This window comes from Mustela putorius, unplaced genomic scaffold (assembly GCF_011764305.1).
Source record: "Mustela putorius furo isolate JIRA1106 unplaced genomic scaffold, ASM1176430v1.1 tig00003834_pilon_pilon_pilon, whole genome shotgun sequence".
Classification (NCBI taxonomy): domain Eukaryota; kingdom Metazoa; phylum Chordata; class Mammalia; order Carnivora; family Mustelidae; genus Mustela; species Mustela putorius.
The window spans coordinates 78,415,751-78,435,875 of NW_025421987.1; the positions used below are offsets into that span (position 1 = coordinate 78,415,751).

General features: G+C 36.9%; 1 pseudogene; it reads right to left on the reverse strand.

Annotated features, from left to right (window-relative positions):
- Window positions 1-2,734: 2,734 nt before the first annotated feature.
- LOC123394621 lies at window positions 2,735-2,819 on the reverse strand (annotated as a pseudogene).
- Between the last annotated feature and the right edge of the window lie 17,306 nt (window positions 2,820-20,125).

Here is a 20,125-nt window from a genome sequence, read left to right on the forward strand (position 1 = left end):
CAAAAATGTTCTGTGAACAGTGCTGGCTTACATAGAATGATTTAGAATGATCTAGCAACCATATGGCTCAATAAAGTGGCTTTAAACCTTGTGCAACAAGCAGTCAGTCTCCCCCAGGTCATGAGGGGTAAAAAGGGAAAAATATTTTTAAAGGGGAATTAGGTTTTGGGGAAAAATTATAAAAGAACAGTAAGATTAACACTAAAAGTAACTAAACAAGGTCAAGACAAGCTTGACGCTGGTTTGATAATATTTCAGTGGTATTTTTAACTTCCCTCTGGGTCTTCTCCCAGCTAGAGTCTTTTCAGATCCAGCTGTTTTTCTGAAATCTACTTCAGAATCCCTTTCTTATGTTTCTTAGTCACTGAAAAGGAATAAAAGCATCAGGATAGAGTTGTCCAATAATCACAAGATCTGAACAGGAATTCAAATCCAACAACAAACAATCATTTCTTCTTTTCAATGTCTAAACAAAAGAAAACCCAACACAACAACAAAAGCCCTCAAGCATCCCTGAGTGAGGTGGCAGAGGGGAGGGGTTGAGGCACCCGCCCCCATCCCTGCAACCAGCGTTTAGAACAAGTGCACACTGCAGGCGCCTCCAATGTACAAATGGGGCACTTCATCTCTTCCTCAGAATAATCGTGCCTCTGTGAACAGGAAGTTTCCTTGGATTTTCTGTGAGATTTTGAATGTACATCAGAGATAGAAACTGAAAACCCTTGAGCAGACAAGATTTGAGTCTCCTCTTTATTTCCTCTGTGACTGCCACGTCACTCACACATCCCTGCTTGGTGTAACCGCAACCCCAACATTGCACTGAGCCAAGGTTTTCCTTTAGAACATATTTAGAGACTTGAAGTCAAAGGCAAAATAAAACAACTTCCTAGAGGAATCGTGTCCACATACACAGCCACAACCATGGCTCTCCCCAGAAGCCAGGCCTTTAGTTTTGCTTAACCTCAACGTTTTCATGTTTCATGTTTCAACCAAGGGATTGCAACACCACCGTGTACTTGATTAAAGATGCAGCCCCTACATAGCACATTTCCAGTAAGATAAAATATTCAGTAGCATGATTTCTAGACAATAAATTTTCCACAGTATGACTTATAGCTGGCTCATCAGCCACAAAAGCTGAATAATAATCAAAGCTAACCTCCATATTTCTAAAAGGAAGAGACTGGTGTTTCCGATCTTAATTCTTGCCTGACATTGGTTAAAGAGGTGCTAATACCCCACATTTTACAGTGCCATCAATATTGCAAATAAATGCACAACACAATGAAAATATTTATGTGTGGTACTATCCAGAAAGATATAGTTAGGAAAAATATGGTAAAGTAGAAGTAACCTTGACAAATTAGGCTTCATTGAAATACTTCCCAGGCCTTGCCCAGAAACATAAATAATTCACAGAACCCAGCACCAAATACAAATGAAGAGCATTTATTATTATTCCATCCCTCTTCTATTTTTTTTTCTTTTTGGCCATAGCATTATTCTTTCATAATGAAACTCATTGTGAACCACTTTCTGTGCTCTCTTGTGCTATAACCTACAAGTTATGTCTAATTCATCTTTATGCAACTATGCCCAAGGATGGGGTGTTTGTGTGCTTGCATGTGTGTGGTGTGTGTGTGTGTGTGTGTGTGTGTGTGTGTGTGTTTGGAAGCAGTCCACGGGACCCTTGCAACACAAATCATCATCAGATCATATATGATAAATCAATGTTTGGAAAGTTAATGTCACCTGAAAACTCAAAACGACTGACCAATCCATTAGTTAAAACATGTAGCCATATGACAAGTGTCCTTTACCTGAGAGGAGAAATTATTTAATCAGTGAAAATTTAAGTTCCATTTTCTTCTTTAGAAGAAAGTTTCTTCTAAAGAAGAGAGTTTCTTCTTTAGAAAAGTAAGTGAGAAAATGTATGGATAGAACAGAAATCAATGAACTTGGACCTTGTCCTAAAGTCCTCTCATTAAAAACCAGAATGCTTTATTCAGCTAAGTCAACTTCAAAAAAGAAGGAAATGAATCGTCTGACCTGACTGACGTCTGAAAATGCACTTGATCTGTTCTGTTTTAAATAGTAGCTGATGTTCCAATCTCTTTAATTTGTATAACTATTAATGTTGGCATAACTGAATTTTTCTTATCCTTTAAGATATATATATATATATATCTACATATATATATATGAAATGAGAAAAAACAGATTATAAAGAATGGAGGGGATGATTGGAAGAAGGAGGGCTAATATATGAAAAGAGAAGAGAAGAGGACACGGAGACATCGTTGGAAAGTTGTGTGATCTATGAACTCCTCCACACTACCATCTATGAGGGAAACAAAGAGAGAGAATCATCCTTTTCAGACTCTGTATGAGACATTGGAATGGAGTAAAACTTAGATGTGAGTTTGAGCACCAGCTTTCCCCTTTTTCAGTACTGTGTCTGGTCAGGTTATAGACGCTCACAGAGAATCATTTCTCCCAATTATTAAAGATAAAATAATCTTATAAGGATGCCTTGAGGATTAAATGAAGCAACCTCTGTAGGGTGTCTGCCACCTGATAGAAATGTCATAAACGTCAGTTTTCATCCTTATTTAATTGAAGACACTTAACTTGTCCTATGATGTTATGTGAAAAGTTCTCTTGGCTCCATTTCTAAGAACGGAAGCACGAAGGCGTAACGTGTGTGTGTGTGTGTGTGTGCGCGCGCGCGTGCATGTGGGTACCACCCCTGCACAGGGGCCATGCTAATCTTCTCTGCATCGTTCCAGTTTTGGAGTGCGTGCTGCCAAAGCGAGCACTGCACAAGTGTGTCCTTAGTGCTTAATCCAATTAAGTTCTGCTGGTTGACCCTCTGTTGCTTTGTGCCAGACTTCACGCCCACAAAAGTGCACAAGGGTTCCTGGTTTCCCTCATCCTCCTGAATGCTATGCTTGAGTTACCTCATTCAATCTGCATGACAACTCTAATTCAAAACAGAGTACTCTCCTCTCCAACTTGCAAGTAAGAAAATTAGGGCATAGAGAACTAAATAACCTGCCCAATTTCACAGCTTACAGTGGTGAAGACAGGTGGTCAGTTTCCAAGCTTTCTTTTTGTTGTCATATGTGATGTGAAACCTTTGCCCTCCTTGGCCCTATGCAAGAAAGGTAGCCTGAACCAGTGCTCTGATTCACAACCTTTATGCCAAATCCTTCTACTCTACCAGTTTCTTAACAGAAATTGGTACACTAGATGCACAGGGGATTGCCCATGAAAGTTGGAGAAGAAACTCCATGATTCTTGGCAAAGAAAAATGTTAAACAAAGAGGATATATATTTAATTCAACTCAAGAACACGAACACCCTGTGAGCACCCCACTTTGGCCAGATGATTTCTAGATGGAACACTGCATGGCAATTCAACTGAGTAAGAGTTTTTGTCCTGAAGGAACGAAACCTACCTTCCTAGAAATCAGGATGTAAACAAATATTTAGTCAGCCCCTTCCACCCCCAAAATGCTGCCAACCCTTTCTCTAATGTCTCTGCAGATAGAATCTGGTTCTTAAAGTCATTAAATAAAGGAGAGTTGCCATTTGGGGAGATTCCAGGAAGGACTGGTAAGATGAAAAGCTCCCCCTGCCCAACCTACTTTTCTCTCTCTGCAGACCATAGGAGGGTATACTGTCTGCAGAGACTTTAAAGGGAGTAATAAAATCAATTTAAAGAAAGTCAGGCTTTTCTTATTAACACCATGCACTAGCAATTCCAAACAACGTTAGTGATAAATTATTCAGTATCCATCCATTGGGGCAAACCTATCTTTATGTCACTTGTTCTAAGGAATTGCTACATTTCAAAGGTGGAAGCTAAAATCTGACTTTGGAGAGCTGTTCCTTAGATCCTTGTTCACCACTTTAATGTAAAGTTTTATTCATTAGCAACACAAGTATTGACCCATTGTTCTTGGGCAATCCCTCAGTTGGGGAAAAAAAGTTAACGCATTCCACTTCATAGTGTAAAAACTAACTTCACTGGGAGAGGTATATAATTCTACAGAGATTATTCCGTGAATTGTTTTTTTTGCTTCCTCCATTTGGAATGGGATATAGGGAGAAAATCGAGAAAGAAGGTTCTCCAGTAGAGGATGGATAAGCTATTGGCAGGCCCAGGTAAATTGCTAGTAAGGGGCATAGAAAACAGACTCCAAGAACTATGGTGTCAGATATCTGTATTTAAAGTTTCCTACTCCATTCTATAGGAAAGTTTTGTCAAAACACTGCAGTCTATTGTTATTTGCACTTTGAGGAATTACAGAAGGGATCCATGTCCACACAGAGGATGAGAGGGGTAGACAAACACCTTCAGGAGCATGGGGTAGCAATTTGAGATGATAAAAAGATACCAGCAGAGAAATCCAGAGAAATCTGGGGTGAAATGTGTCTAGGAACAAGAAGAATAAATGTGGGAAATGGATTAGCCTGAGACTCACAAGTATATTGCAGGAGGGACTGTGGCAAAAACATAAACTATTAAAGGTTGAGTGGATCCTTGAAGAGTTCATGTCTCGCTAAAAGTCTGACCAATACTCACTACTAGACAGTTGTTTTCCTATGTATAAAAGTGTCTAGATCTACAACCATGCTCAGGGAATTCCAAAATTTGAGTTTATATAAGAAATTACTCATTTCTTAAAAGCTGCAGAATAATGGAAAAATAGTATCCTGCCTCATTACAACGGCTGATTCTCATGCCTTAGAAATTTTCAAAATTGCCCAAGGCTCACAGGAGGTGGATTTGCCATACACATGAAGAGAACATGGATTATTATTGTATGATAAAGAAAAGGATGACCCATGAAAAGCAGAGCTTGAAGATATTAATAACGATGAAGCAAGGAGGGCCGTGCTGAGCACTGTAAGGACACTGTAACAGGTTATTATAAAAGATTCCATGGACAAAGGGAACTTGAACTGGTTCTTATAAGTTATCAACGGAGAGAGCTGATAGGGAGAAGCCAAAAAGAAAGAGAAGGGAAGGGAAGAGAAGGGAAAAGAAATGCAGTTACAGATTTTTAAAAATCTAATGTGTTTGGAGAATGATCGTCATACAGATTCACAGGATAGGAAAGTATAAGAAAGAGAAGGACATATGGCTAGAAAGGTAAGTACAGTCAGTCACACCACAGGCCTTGGAGGACAATTTGAGTGATTTGAACCATATTTGGTGTGCATATGGAACCCGTAAAGAATTTTAAAGCTTATTTACTATAAATCGATTCATTTATTGTGCACCTAGATTTTCTGAGAACATTATCAATAATGGAAAATCCCTAGAATAATTTTCCAAAGTATGCCATAGTACTGGCATTTTCTGTCAAACTTAAAGCAACAAAAGAAAGTTATGATTAACTAAAATAACCTTACCTGCTGCATGAATGATGGTCATGGTTCCAGCAAATACACAAGGTAACGTAAAAATACTTGTACTAAGCAAAGGAGGAAAAAACTACACTTAAATCTAAGGGGGGAAGAAAGTGTTGCCCTATAGCTACTGGGCATATTTCATCACAAACACGAACCGTTTATGGACCCCAAATGCCTCGCACTGTTTTCCAGAGTCCCCAACGTCCCATGTTTTTCCTGCAGTGCAACATATGTAAGCTGCTTAAATCAGCTTCTGACATCGCTTCAACTTCAAACTGGAGGCTATGTGAGGCTTAGCAGATGGTGAAACCCATCCAGTTCTCTAAGTGTGTGCTCAGCATAAGGTGCTCGTATGTTCTCTTGGACCCAGCTAGGCTGAAATCTTTCCTTGGAGAAAAAAATACATGGTGTTCAATTTGATGGTGAGGAGTCAGAACTCCAGCCACTTGAGCTATGTTTTGCTTTTTTCTCTTTCACAAAGGTGAAGAGCACAGTCACAGTGGCTTACCTGCCTCTTAACCGGGCTTAGGAAAACTGAAAGCCGATTAATTGCCTCCTGACTGTGGTTAAATTTAAGTCTGGGTAATTCAAGATTCTTTAATCCTTCCAGAAATTTAAAATTCTCTTCCTTCCTTCAAGTCTTCATTTTTAGATTCCTCCACATGAAGTCCAGACTCCGAAAAAAAATCAACAGTAAAGACACTCTCGGTAATAAGAAGGAGGTACTGAATCTTATATCCAGGATATAAAAAGAAAACAAACAAACAAACAAAACAAAGCATTCAAGAGTCAAGCATCCCGATTTACTGCAGAAAAGTGATAAACTCCCCAATCTGACATTCAGGGCTTTCCACAGTCTGCTCCAGCTCATCATCTGTCCAGACCTATCTGTGTGTGTCTGCTACAACCATTCAAACTGGACTGGTCCTTATTTTCTCGCATCGCGTTGCCTCACCTTGGTCCGCTTGAATAACCTGGTCCCTTTTCCAGAAAGGACTTCTCTCTCTACCAACCGCAGCCTGTCTTTATGATTCGGGCAAGGCTAGAAAACAGGGTCCATGACGGAGATGGGTTGGTAGAAAGAGGAAGGGAATGGTGAGGAAAGAAATGAAAATGGAAGCCAGTCATGCATCTTTTACTAGGGAACTTGAACTTCATCCCCCTCGGCCACTGTTCCATAAAGTGTCAGTAGACCGTGTGCAACTGAACCACCTGGGGGCCTTTTTAAAAAGATATATTCTCAGATCCAGATATCCTAGTTAATATTTCTGGGTAGGAGGCCCGGGACTGGCTTTTCAATAAGCCAATTAGGTGTAGGTGATGAATTAGGCTTAGGTAATTCTTTTACACAAGAAAGTCCGAACGCTAAAGACATCGAATAACTACAAGTCTAAGAAAGCAAATAGACCTGTGTGCTAGGAGAGAGCATTTGGACGGCAGAATGAAGCTAGAGAGCATGGGAGAAGCGACGAGGGGCAGAGAGACCAGTTAGGAAATAATTGCTGAGGTCACTATTAACCTCTCTCTTCTGAAACCTTCCTTCTTCCTGGCTTTTGTGGCGTGACTCCCTCCCGACGACCTTGCTGCCTCTGCATCCACACTTACGAACCTTTCATGCTTGTCCTCTCATTGTGGCATCCCCATGAGTGTTCACATTCTCTCAGGTTCTGTACGAAACCCACTTCTCACATAGCATTTCGGTACTATCTCCTCCGTTCCCTTAGCTTCAAAAACCACATTTACACTAAGGCCCCCACATTTATATGTCAGGACAGCAGATCTTGATTTCCAATGACTGAGATGTTCTGCCTACTATTTCACGGGCATGTCCAAAATTGACACGCTTCCCTATCTCTAGACCTACTTCTCTTTTGTTAGTACCTATCCTACACAGAGAGAAAACTTCACCCAGACCCCTGAGCATCTCACTTAAAACCTCACTTAAAACCATGCCACTCTCACACTCTGCTTTTTGCCCTATTTCCTACTAACAATTATCTTTTCCATCCATACCTTTCTCTACATCTCCACCCCATGTCTTTGGTTAAGACTTCAAATCTTGAGAAGAATCCTAGACTCAACACTTCCTCCAGTCAAAAAAAAAAAAAAAAAAAAGCCAAATATCACATGCATGATAGCATGATAGAGAAACCCTGGGAAAATACCCCTAACGAAAGGTAATTATGAATGTGAAGTGTCCTCACTGAAGAAAATCTTTAGTTTAAGGCTTTTTATTGGCACAATTTATTTGCCAAATATAAATATCTTCCTACTACAGAATCCTAATTGTTCCTTGCTAAAATTACAGCATTGGTAGAATGGCCTCAATGAGTCACTATGAGAACATGGTGTGATCTCATAACTACTGTGCTGATGGCATGGGGGCAGAGGAACACTATGGGAAATCGGAACTGATTCTTTCAGACCAGCTTCTTCTCCTACATTATATATTAAAACAGTGGCTTGCAGAGGGAGGAAAAAAAAAGTATGTGTGTGTGTGCACGCCTGTGTGCGCATGTGTGCAAACAATCATGGCCTCTTCCATCTGCTTGTTAATTGAGACTGAGGTAAGTAATGATAGCAGATTTTAAAGTGATTCAGGGTTCCAAGAACCCAACTGAAAATGTTCCAGAGCTGCTGGGCTAACTAAGGGCTCCTAGAAGAATGGAAATTTCCCTTGCTTGCATTTTCAGTGACTGCTAGAGAGCACTGGGCACAAGCAAGCCTACATCCATACAACGAAACCCTCAGTGGCAGAGGGATCCTGAAGACAGCCTGCCTCTTGAACTCTGCAAAGGAGGAGAAAGACATTCTAATGCCCTTGGGCCCATACAGAATCTCAGTCTTCTTATAGCCCTGAATGTGACCATGACCTTAACCAAGATCACTCATCACCACTGCCCCCATAACAATTGCTCCTTTCTTTAGCTGTAGCTATTCTAGCACTTTGTATAAGATATACCATTTCGTTTTCTCCTAGACCCATATGAAGTAAATACTGTTATTTCCAATTCAAAGGCAAGGAAATAGGTTCAGAAATGTTAGAGCATTTCCTAAGAGCTATACAGCTGGTGAGGGTTAGATCTGAGTTATGTGAATTCAAAGTCATCTCCTTCTATTAGCTATGCTACTACCTTTGCTGCTCTATGTCCTGTTAATTGTTTTCTTCTGATAACCTTGTGATAAAAATGCTAACAAGTATCAACAGTGCTTGTCACATATTTCAAATAGACCCAGGAGGACAGGTGGGGAGAGGGTAGATATGTCATCAAAGGCAATATTCCTTGAAATTAATTTCCTGTATGATTCACAGAAGGGTATACTGACATAAGGGTTATGCCTTTAATGGCTTTGCATCAGATAATTATCAGTAATTAAAAACCCAGTAGGAATTAGTTTATTAGATCACTTTCTAAAGTGGCAGTAAGCTGAGTTCTAAGATGGAATTTAAGTTGTAAATTGTCACCATTTGGAGACCTAGACCTTCTTAGTCCAAGTATAGAAAGAAGGTGAAAATTCTGAATTCTGGCAAAGTCCAGCTTTTAAAGGTATTTTCTTCCCCTAAAATATCATCCTTAAGCCATCGCTTTGAATGCAGTTTGTTCATTTGCTTAGATTTTAATACATAAAGCATAGTTTAAACCTGGTCAATATTTTTTATTTGGATTGTTTATGCTTCCTTAAAAACAAAACCAGAAAAAAAGAGAAAGAAAAGACGACAGAATTTACTTTTCACACACTCCACACATGCTGTTAAAGGAAGATTGGCACTGCAAGTATGAGTCTACTAAAGATTCATAAAATACGCCATTTGTATTTTTTAGCATTCCTTTAGGCACAGATCCATAAAAGAGTGTGTACTCAGTCTCTTCTGTAAACAAAATATGCACACATTTTTCTCCTTTCAGTTTTCCCAAATAAGCTCTTTGCCTTCTCCCTGTTCTTTCTTTTCTCTCTTTTCCTGAATGCAGGACTTCACCTCCTGGTAACTAGAAAACAAGTCAGGGGATGAGGTCAATGAGAATGATTGCATAAGGACCTCCAAAAACCTGCTGTCTTATGAAAAGCAACTAAAATACTACCCCCCCCCCGCAAAAAAAGTCAAAATCATTTCCTACCTGAACTTTCTATTTTAATTATATTTTATTGCCAGTTTTACATGATTTAACTGTCCCTATTTTGTACTCAACTAGTACCCTGTAAATGCCTTTATCATAGCTACCATCAAACTATATTGTAAAAAAAAAAAAAAAGTATTCCCTTAACTGTGCTATCTAGTTTAGTAGAAGTTTCCTTGGGCTAAAGATTACATGATTAGTTGGCTAAGTATGCTCATAAAATGTATATAACTTTGCTTCATAGTTATGTTTGTTAAATGGATGCTTTGATATGAAAAAGAAATTTGTTTTTAAGCCAGGAAAAATAAAATTTGTTAAAACCAACTTCTCTGAACTCTGGAAATTAACCAAAGCCTTGTAACAACACAGAAAACCTTTATTCAAGAAAATTGCTGATTCTTGGTAAGAACAGTGAGTTTTATGGCATTTTAACTTGACCTATTCCTGTCACTCTGTCCCTACTTCTGTGGAAGTCTCAAAAGTCAACAGCCCATAATTACTACATAAAACATCAGCCTACCAGCCACAGGAAGAGTCAGAATCGGGCTGGAGCTCTTGCAAAGCTTCATCTCAGAAAATTGCAATTATTTAACTTGTTTGATAGTTCCTGGGAACCCTACTCACAAGGCATGTCTTCATTTAAAAGTCGCCCAGTGAAAACAGCCTTTTTACTGGCCATGTTTGTCAGAAACAATCAATGGTAATATTTTAACATCACAGTTGTTGTGGCATTAGTAATAGTTGGACTAACAACAAGCTAATCAAAGAAAAACTTGAAAGAAAAATGTTGGGAAGAATGTGGCAAGAATGTAGAGAAATTGGAACCTTAATACATTGCTAGTGGGAGTATAAAATGGTATAACCACTTTAGAAAACTGTCTGGCAATTCCTCAAATGGTTAAACATAGAGTTATTGCATGACCAGTCACTCTGGTCCTATATGTATATGTCAAAAATAACTGAAAACATATGACCCTATAAAAATTTATACATACATGCTCACAGCAACAGTATTTATAATAATAAAAAAGTAAAAACAACCCAGATGCCCAATGGCTAATAAACAGAGATGTTTCTCTGTTGTATTATATTTATATATTGGAATTTATATATTGTAATTTATCCAGAATTTAAAAGAAATGAAGGGCTAATAGATGCTACAATATGGATGAGCCTTGAAAACTTGATGAAGTTATAGGCTCCAGACCTAAAATGCCTCTTATTTTAATGATTCCACTTATAAGAAATGCTCAGAATAGGCAAAGACATAGGGACAGAAAGTAGATTAAAGGTAAAATTAGCAGCTCTCAGTCATGGGGAGTTGAGAACAATTGCTAATGGACTTGTATTTTATTTGGGGATGATGAAAATGGTCTGGAATTACAGAGCAAAGATGGTTGCACAGCATTTCAAATATACTAAAAACCACTAAATGACATGCTACAAAAAGAGTGAATTTTGTAATATGTGAACTATCTCTCCAAATAAATAAATAGATAAAAGTTAGACTCTGTGATTAAATTCTATTTTTTGAGGAAACAAGGGAAAATGACAACACAACATGTGGGAACAGGGATTGGACGGGGACTTAGCAGTCTTGAGTTCTAGTTCTAGTTCTGTCACTAACTTTTTAAGTTACCAGTACCAAGCCACTAACTATTCTGAGTTTTATTTTTCTTAAACACAAAATAAATATACTTCAGTGTATGACCTTTTCCTACCACATCCTATGTAGCCTTGAAATTCTAGGACCCTATATATTGAATCATTGCTATTATGATTAGAATCCTCATATGTGAACCCAAGATAAAAAATGCCATCCTGGTTTTTAATAAAAACAATAATAATTATCAATGATGCACATGTACTATCCTGGGCAATTGGGATACACCATTGAATAAAACATGCAAAGATCCTTATCTTCATGAAGCCAACTCTCTCACCAAATGTATTCTTCCCACCTCCCCTATCAAAATTACTATCAAAGTATAGTAACAAAATTTTGAAATTTTGATACCAAAAAAGCTAGTTATATTTGTCTTCTTAAATAAATGTAATACCTTGCAACTATACCAAGATCAAATTTCCAAGGCTAAACTAATTGATCATAACTCTCATGCTCCATATTTTGCTACCTTCTGCTTCTATTTTAATTAGAATGAATTTCACAGCATTGTCTCATCACTTATGTTTTCCATATTTCTTCCACAAGGCAGAATCAACAACCTCCATTTGTCTCTCCTCTGCATTCCTTAAAAAGTACGTCAATGTAAAATTCCATACAAGATCATTGTGTGGAAGAAAACAAATATGAACCATTATGTATTTAACTTTGTCTTTAAAATCAGTGTTTAAGATTGTTTCTGTGTAGCCTACTTAAGTGTTGTGTATTTATCAGGTAAAGACTGTTCAAGAGCCAATGTCCACAAAGACAACTATCAACACTTAATTATGTAGAGATTTTGTTTTGTTTTAGTAGTTCAATCCATAAAATAGGAGGAAAATTGGATCATCTTTGAAGGATTTTTTAAGTTACTAAAATCCTTTGAGTTCTAAAATCTCCATTAAGGATATGAAACTTCCATTTTATATTCTTCACTATGTACCCATTTTTCTTCTGATTCCACTGTTTCAGAAAACTTTCCCAAAGACAAGAGAACAATTATGAATTGATATCTAGACTTTGTGTAAAAGAATAAAATTGTATTAAATATAATGTTGAATCTTAATTGTCTGAATCACATTTAAGAGCTTAATGAAAATCATAGATACTGATCATCTATTGCTATCAACATATTTTTGCACACAAATTCAGGGAATATATAACCCAAAACCCACCCACCCAAAGAATCAGTAGTTCACAAAACATTAACTTTAAAAGATAAATGATTAAAAACATTTTTTTAATTATTTAAAATTTTAAATAATGTTTTCCAACTGCCTTCTCTTCCTTCCCCTTGTATTGTTTTTTCCTAGCTGGCAAAATAGAAGAGCAGGAAATTTATAAAAACTAAGACCCAATGGTCCCTAACCATATAAAAAAGGTAATCTTCATAAAAATAAAAAAGAAGCACATATTAAAACAAATATGAATTGTTGCAATGTTTTGTTAATCAGAGCAAAATTTATCAAGTGTGCAAAAAATTAAGCACTCTATATTGTTTACAGAACTGCAAATTTGCCCCTCATTTTTAGGGGAGCAGGAATTTTGAAAATGACCAGGTTATATATCTTTTGATCTGTCAGTTTCATTTCAAAGATATCCTCAAGAATTTATTTTCAAATACTTATTTTTATGGGAGGGTGAACTAGATAACTTGATAAAACTGGTAAGTGATGATAAATATCCTTCAAACACATACACAGATTTGCAGGAAAATAAGGGAAATTCCCAAGGGCTAAAGACCAATGGAGAACCTGAAACCCAGGTGATAAATTAATGCTGAAATAATATTTGCTCCGAGAACATTTGTCAATCATAGCACTCAAGATGCTTAGTTTTTTTATGAACCTGTATCGCACAGAGGGCAAGGTCCATGTAAAGTGGGAGTCAGAAGTGTGCCAATGAATAAATTCAGGATATTCTACAGAATAGACTCTTGATTAAAAATAACAGCTGCCACCAAAAGAAGATGACCCGGAATATCTCTCCTCTGAGCCTGACTTTTAGATTGGAAAAAGTCTACCTGAAATGCATAATCACAATTCTTGTTTCCCATGAGATTAAAATATGGATTCACAGCATCTAAATATCCTGAGAACCTTAAAACAAGAAATCAATTTAGAGTAGGGTTGAGCTGTTAATACTTCTAAATGCCTGGCAGGAACTAATGCAAAGTTCCTCTCAAAGGATGAATCCTCAAACCAGCTCTTACCATATTTTCATAAATAAAGCCACCAAACAAACATGTTATCTTAATAAAACATATACATACATAAGGCAAAATTCACCAACAAGAATAAGTAGAACAACAGAATTATCAGTTATTGAATATTAAACAAGAATGATTCAAATAATACATAATGAGATTAGAAACATAACAATGCTAGAAAGCACTATCCTAACATACCAGAAAAATCTAAAAAAGAAAAATAAATAGGCTTTTATAATGAAAAATAAAATCATTGTAATTAAAATATGGTATGAGTTAAGTATTTAATATGAATTAAAAGAGAAGATTAGCAAAGTGGAAAATGATGAATTTTATGAAATTTCTATATGTGTTCAAGAAGAATATAATCTCCAGTTGTTAGAAGCAAGATTCAACATTCTTTACGGGAACTTGTATGTTAAAACCTATACACACAAGTTATAGTAAAAGAATTTTATTTCTTTATGCTCACTTAAGTATATATATATATATAAAATTTATGATAACCAAAATACATATGTAGCCAAGAATAAATCTAATGAAACATTTCTAAGATCCTTTGTAAGAGAAACTATAAAATCTAATTAAAATACATTATCAATTGGGGTGCCTGGGTGGCTCAGTGGGTTAAGTCTCTGCCTTCGGCTCAGGTCATGATCCCAGGGTCCTGGGATCGATCCCTGCATCAGGCTGACTGCTCAGCGGGGAGCCTGCTTCCTCCTCTCTCTCTCTGACTACCTCTCTGCCTACTTGTGATCTCTGTCTGTCAAATAAATAAATAAAATCTTAAAAAAAAAATACATTATCAATTATCTAAAACAGTGGTATTTATAATATAGATAAGATATTATTAATCGTTAAAAATATGCTATATGAAAATAAATATCATAAATTCAATACTTTTAAAATCAAAATCCTAATGTTTTCCACAGAACTTGATAAATTGATTAATGCACATGGACAACTAGTGACAAGGACTTGCCAAGACTCATAAAAAATAAGGCGTGGGTGGCTCAGTCAGTTACATGTCTGCCTTTGGCTCAGGTCATGATCCCAGGGTCCTGGGATCAAGCCCCATGGTGGGTTCCCTATCTGTGGGGAATATGCTTCTGTCTCTCCTTCTGCTGTTCCACCCAGCTCGTGCTCTCTTACACTCTTTTGTGTGTGAGCTCTCTCTCTCTCCCTCTCTCTCAAATAAATAAAATCTTAGAACAACAACAACAACAAAAAAAAACAAGGTGCAGAATTTGACCTACCAGATCTCAAAATTTATTGTCAAACTCAATTAGTTGTGACTAAACATTGACACAAGCAGAAAGGAATAAGGAGCTCAGAAAAGTTTAAAGATCCCAGAAAGATACATGGACATTTATCCATTATAGATCAGTGGAGAAAGGATGGAATTTTCAATAAATCATGAAAAATAATTGGTTTTCCCTTGAAAAATAATACCTCAGATACCCACTCACACTGTACATGAATTTCAAATCCAGGTGTATTGAAGGTACAAACATAATAGAAGCAAAACTTTAAAACTCTTAGTACAAAATATGGGAACCTGAGGTGAAAAAATATTTGGTAAACAAAATGTAAAAACAATCCCATAAAGGAAACTACTGATAAATTTACATTCATTACACTGAAAACTTCTATTCAACAAAAGAAACAAACAAACCAAAACTAAAAGTTCAGACTAGAAGAAGATACACTGCAAGTAAAAATTACACATAGAATTTTTAAGATTTAGTACCTTAGAAAACAAAGCTTGGAGTTGGTATCATTGTCATCAACTTTTATTCATGTTCTCCCTACTTAAGCCTTTTTTTTTTTTTTTTTTTTTTTTTTTACTGTTTGCCTTAGTCAGTCCAGTCTACTACAACAAATTACCATAATCTAGATGGCTTATAAAGAACAGGAATTTATGTTTCACAGTTCCAGAGGCTGAGAAGCCCAAAATCATGTCTCCAGTACCTTTGGTGCCTGGTAAGAGCTGACTTCCTGGTTCATAGACTGGCCATCTTTTGCTGTGTCCTCACATGGTATAACAGTCAGGAAGCTCTCAAGGGTCTCCTCCCCACCCCCATTCTAAGGTCTTTTTATTAAGGACATGAATCCCATTAGTAGGACCTTTATCCTCATGACACAGTCATGAGAATTGGGCCTCCCAAAGGCCCACTTTTATTACCATCACATTGGGAATTACGTTTCAACATACGAATTTTGGAGGACATGAGCATTCAGCCTATGGCACTGCTTTTTCCCCACTCTGTTCTCATCTTCAGTAGACTAGATCACAAAGGTACCTGTATTGGGCATTCAGAAACCATTCTCAAATCAGCACATTTTTCTTATTTCTTATATACATTTTAAAAGAGAAGGTATTGCTGCTTTTAGTAAACATTAAATCCATAGAATCATTTTTAGGAAGTTGAAATATTTAATTCCCATCTCAAAATACAACACTAAATATCTGAGATATACAGGTTAGGTATTATAAACTTTAAACTCACTTCCAAATTTTAAACTGTATTTCCTATTTATAAACAGTCATTGCATAAATACATAGAATTTTAAACTTTAATACAAACTTGTATCCTTTAATATTAGTTACAGGAAGTCACTTTCAAGTGGGACAACATTGCTCTGTTATTTTATTTCCATACATATTTAAATGTTCTCTGAGAAATATAACACCTGCAGACCCAATACGTTGGTTATATTCTAAATTTATTGGCAAAGAGACAGTGGATATTCAATACATACCATAAATATCCAACCACTAATGTAAACATCCTTGGCAAACAACTGTTCCAACAGTGCCCACTGAGTCCTGCTGGCATAGCAGAGGGTGCTGCAGAATGAACACTGGGCCTGTTCCAAAACCCTGCAGTAACATTCTAAATAAACATGTCCAGATTTCTGGGATGCATTTCATACAGCATCCTCACACTCATAAAAAAAGATGCCATGTTTATTTCTACAGAGAACAAACTGAAGGGAGCCATAATTGTCTGGTGACTCAGCCTATAAATGAACCAGAAAGACAGTGTAACTTGTACTGTTCTTGCCATCTGCGTGACTTTAGGCTGAGCACTCACCTTACTAGACCTCAAGAAACACAAAGTTCAGTATTCTACAAGGTATAGTCTCCCCCCGCCCCATTCTAAGGTCTTTTTATTAAGGACATGAATCCCATTAGTAGGACCTTTATCCTCATGACACAGTCATGAGAATTAGGCCTCCCAAAGGCCCACTTTTATTACCATCACATTGGGAATTACATTTCAACATATGAATTTTGGAGGACATGAGCATTCAGCCTATGGCACTGCTTTTTCCCCACTCTGTTCTCATCTTCAGTAGTCTAGATCACAAAGGCACAATATTTTGCTCAGTTACAAGATTTTGCTCACCATCTAGGAAAATAAATTCTTAAAAATGGATTTCCTTATTTATTTTGATCCGTAAAGAAAAGCACAGTACATGCATTATTATAACAATGTAGACATAAATATTTTTAAAGATTTTATTTATTTAGTTAGTTAGTTAGTTAGAGAGGATGCATGAGCAGGGGGAGGGGGAGAGGAATAGGGGGAGAGAGAAAGAGAGAGAATCTCAAGCAGACTGCACCGAGCACAGAGCCCAGTGCTAGTCTTGATTTCACAATCCCAAGATCATGATCTGAGCCAAAAATCAAGAGTTGGACGTTTAACTGACTGAGCCACCCAAGCATCTTTAGACCTTTGTTTTTGACCAAAAAAACCCAGTTAATAGGCATATTTACATCTGGGAATGGGTAATGAGGTTATTTCTATCTTGGGAGAAATTTAGCAATTTAAAGAAAGGAGAATGATGTTAAGAGAATGATGAGGCACCTGGGTGGCTTGGTTGGTTAAGCGACAGGCTCTTGATGTAGCTCAGGTCATCAAGCTCAAGGTTGTGAGATGGAGCTCCAGTTTAGGCTCCATGCTGGAAATGGAGTTTGCTTAAGATTCTTTTACTCCCTATCTCACTCCCCTCTTAAGAAAAAGAGAGAGAGAATGACAAGTAGAGCAATATTAATGTCGATAAAATCACAATACTTCATAAAAATCACTGTTTTCTACCAGAGATCAGCAAAGGGTAAGATAATAAATATGTTGACTTGTGTGCCAAATAATCTGTTTGCCACTGCCCAACGTTGTCATTATAACATGTCACAGACAATATATAAGTGAATGAATGTGGCTGTGTTTCAATTAAACTTCATTTACAAAACCGAGCATTGGGCCAGATTTGTCCACTGGGGGTAGACGGGCAATTCGCGTCTACCCTATTCAGTGGTTTACAAATTGGTGACTGTCATCTTACCATTTGCAATGACATGGATGGCGCTACAAAATGTAATGCCAAGTGAGTCAGTCAAAGACAAATGTCATGATTTCACCCATCTGTGGAATTTAAGAAACAAATGAGCAAAGAGGGAAGAAGAGAAAGAGAAACCAAGAGACAGACTCCTAACTATAGAGAGCAAACCAGTGGTTACCAGAGCAGAGGTGGTGGGGGGTGGGTGAAATAGGTGATGGGGATTTAGGAGTGTCATGATGAGCACAGAGCAATGTATGGAATTGTTGAGTCAGTATATTACACACCTGAAGCTAATTGTATACTGTTTGTTAACTACACTGGAATTAAAATTTTAAAAGATAATAAAAACTATTTAAATACTTACTATTTTTTAACTCTTCAATAGTTTAATTAGCACTGGTTTATCAATCAATTTATCATTGGTAGAATTTTTTCTGGAATATATGAAACTGGTGTCTTTATGTGTATGACAAATTCTTTATCAATGTCTTTGTTTATTCTATGGATATTGTTCTGTTTAGAAACAGCAACGCTATGGGAATAAATATTGATAAAATACACATTCATGGAACATATGTCATCTACATTTGCTCATGAGTTTGCATTGAATTGAATAAATGTTTCTATTTTTCATATAAAAAAACAAATTGGTGATTGTATAGAAGACTCTACTCATTTTTTAAAAGGATAATGCAATTTTAAACAATTCTTGTTGTAGTCATCAGACATGTAAGCTAAAATAATCTTATTATTAGAAAAAAGTTATTTTTACTAACCTAGACATGGGAATGAAAAAAGTCATTTATTTTTGTTCTTTATTATGCTGTTATATACCACACAAGACTTTTCTTTACTTTTAAAGGTAGATTTATGGTCAAAAATCAGTATTTCCAAAGCATTATAAAATTGGTCAGAAGACAAAATGAGAATAATTTACAAAATGAATTCCCAGGGCTGTATCATTTCTGAAATGGGGAATATTGATTATTAAGACAACTCAGCAAGCTCTACTGATCAGATTTCTCATGCAGGATGTGTTTGCTTCACCACAAGAAAGCCAACGTTTCTTCTATATCCTTTGTGACATTTCAAAGACAAATATATCTTGTTCTGTATTCAGAGAGGTAGTGAACTCTTGAATGAACAGCTGCTGATCACTTTAGGAGCTTCTGAGCTGAAAATCAAGGTAGATAAATATTTCGGCTGAATCAAAACACAAAACAAAATTATCTCTTCATTGTGGATTCTCTGCAACACTTCTCAAAAACTGAAAATCCTCAGTGAAACTGAACAATAAACATAATAAACCAGATGCTTTCTGTCATTCTCCTGTTTTATGACACACATATCCTAAAAGTATAATTTATGTCTATATATTAAATAAATTGTGTTGCCAGCAGCCAAGGCTTTATTTGCTATGGAAAGAGCTGCAGACTGAGAGTTGAATTCTAGCTCCTATTCTGCTAATAGCCAGCTGTGTGTCCTTGGGTAGTCTGGTGTGAGGCAAAATTATTCAAGAGAATTGGAAACAGGGTGAAGACATATAGACTGTACAGGTTCCTGTGAACGTGGCTTCACCTTAAATGAGAGAAATATCTGTTATTTGTCAATGAACATCCAGTGATCCATGAAAATAAATTGCTGTGCCTTGTCAGACTCTGAGGAATATAAATGCCCCTTTGGAGCAGAAATATCCAACCCACATCAGAGAAACAACAAGTTTGGCCAGGTCAGGAGAAATTTCTAAAGCTAATGAGAATGGGCATCTCAAGAGGGGCTTCAAAGCTCTCAGGCAACGTCTGTGTAATCACAGGCAACTAAGCTTCTAGAAGAATTTCCTGGCCTTGGAGTCTAAGAGCATAATTCACAGTTTTGTGAGCAATGGCTGCAAAGAAAACAAAACTAAACAAAAACTCCAGGCCAGATGAATATTGGGCTTTAAGACGTTTCCAGCAGAGGGCAGCAGAGGCAGAAGCAAAGGAGGCAAATCCGTAAGTCAGAGAAACTAAAGGAAGTGAAGGCAGTCCCTAGATATAACCCAAGGGAGGCAAAGCTCCAGATGGGAATCATCTGGAAAAATGTTAGAGATAGCCACTGCCCTTGAGGTATACATCTTTCATAATACAGAAGAACAGAGGAAAATGGTGTGATGTCCAGCCTTAAAGGAGATTACAATGATTATTACTGATTCCATCCTCCTAGTTATTTTAGATTATAAGCACTGTGCTCATCTCACATACATGACCATACAAGAATAAATACATGTAAGCTGGACATGTGGACTCAAAAGAGTTAAACAAACCACCATATATCTGTTTAAGCCACAGTCCCAAGAACAACATTCTCCTTTCTTCTTCAGATTTT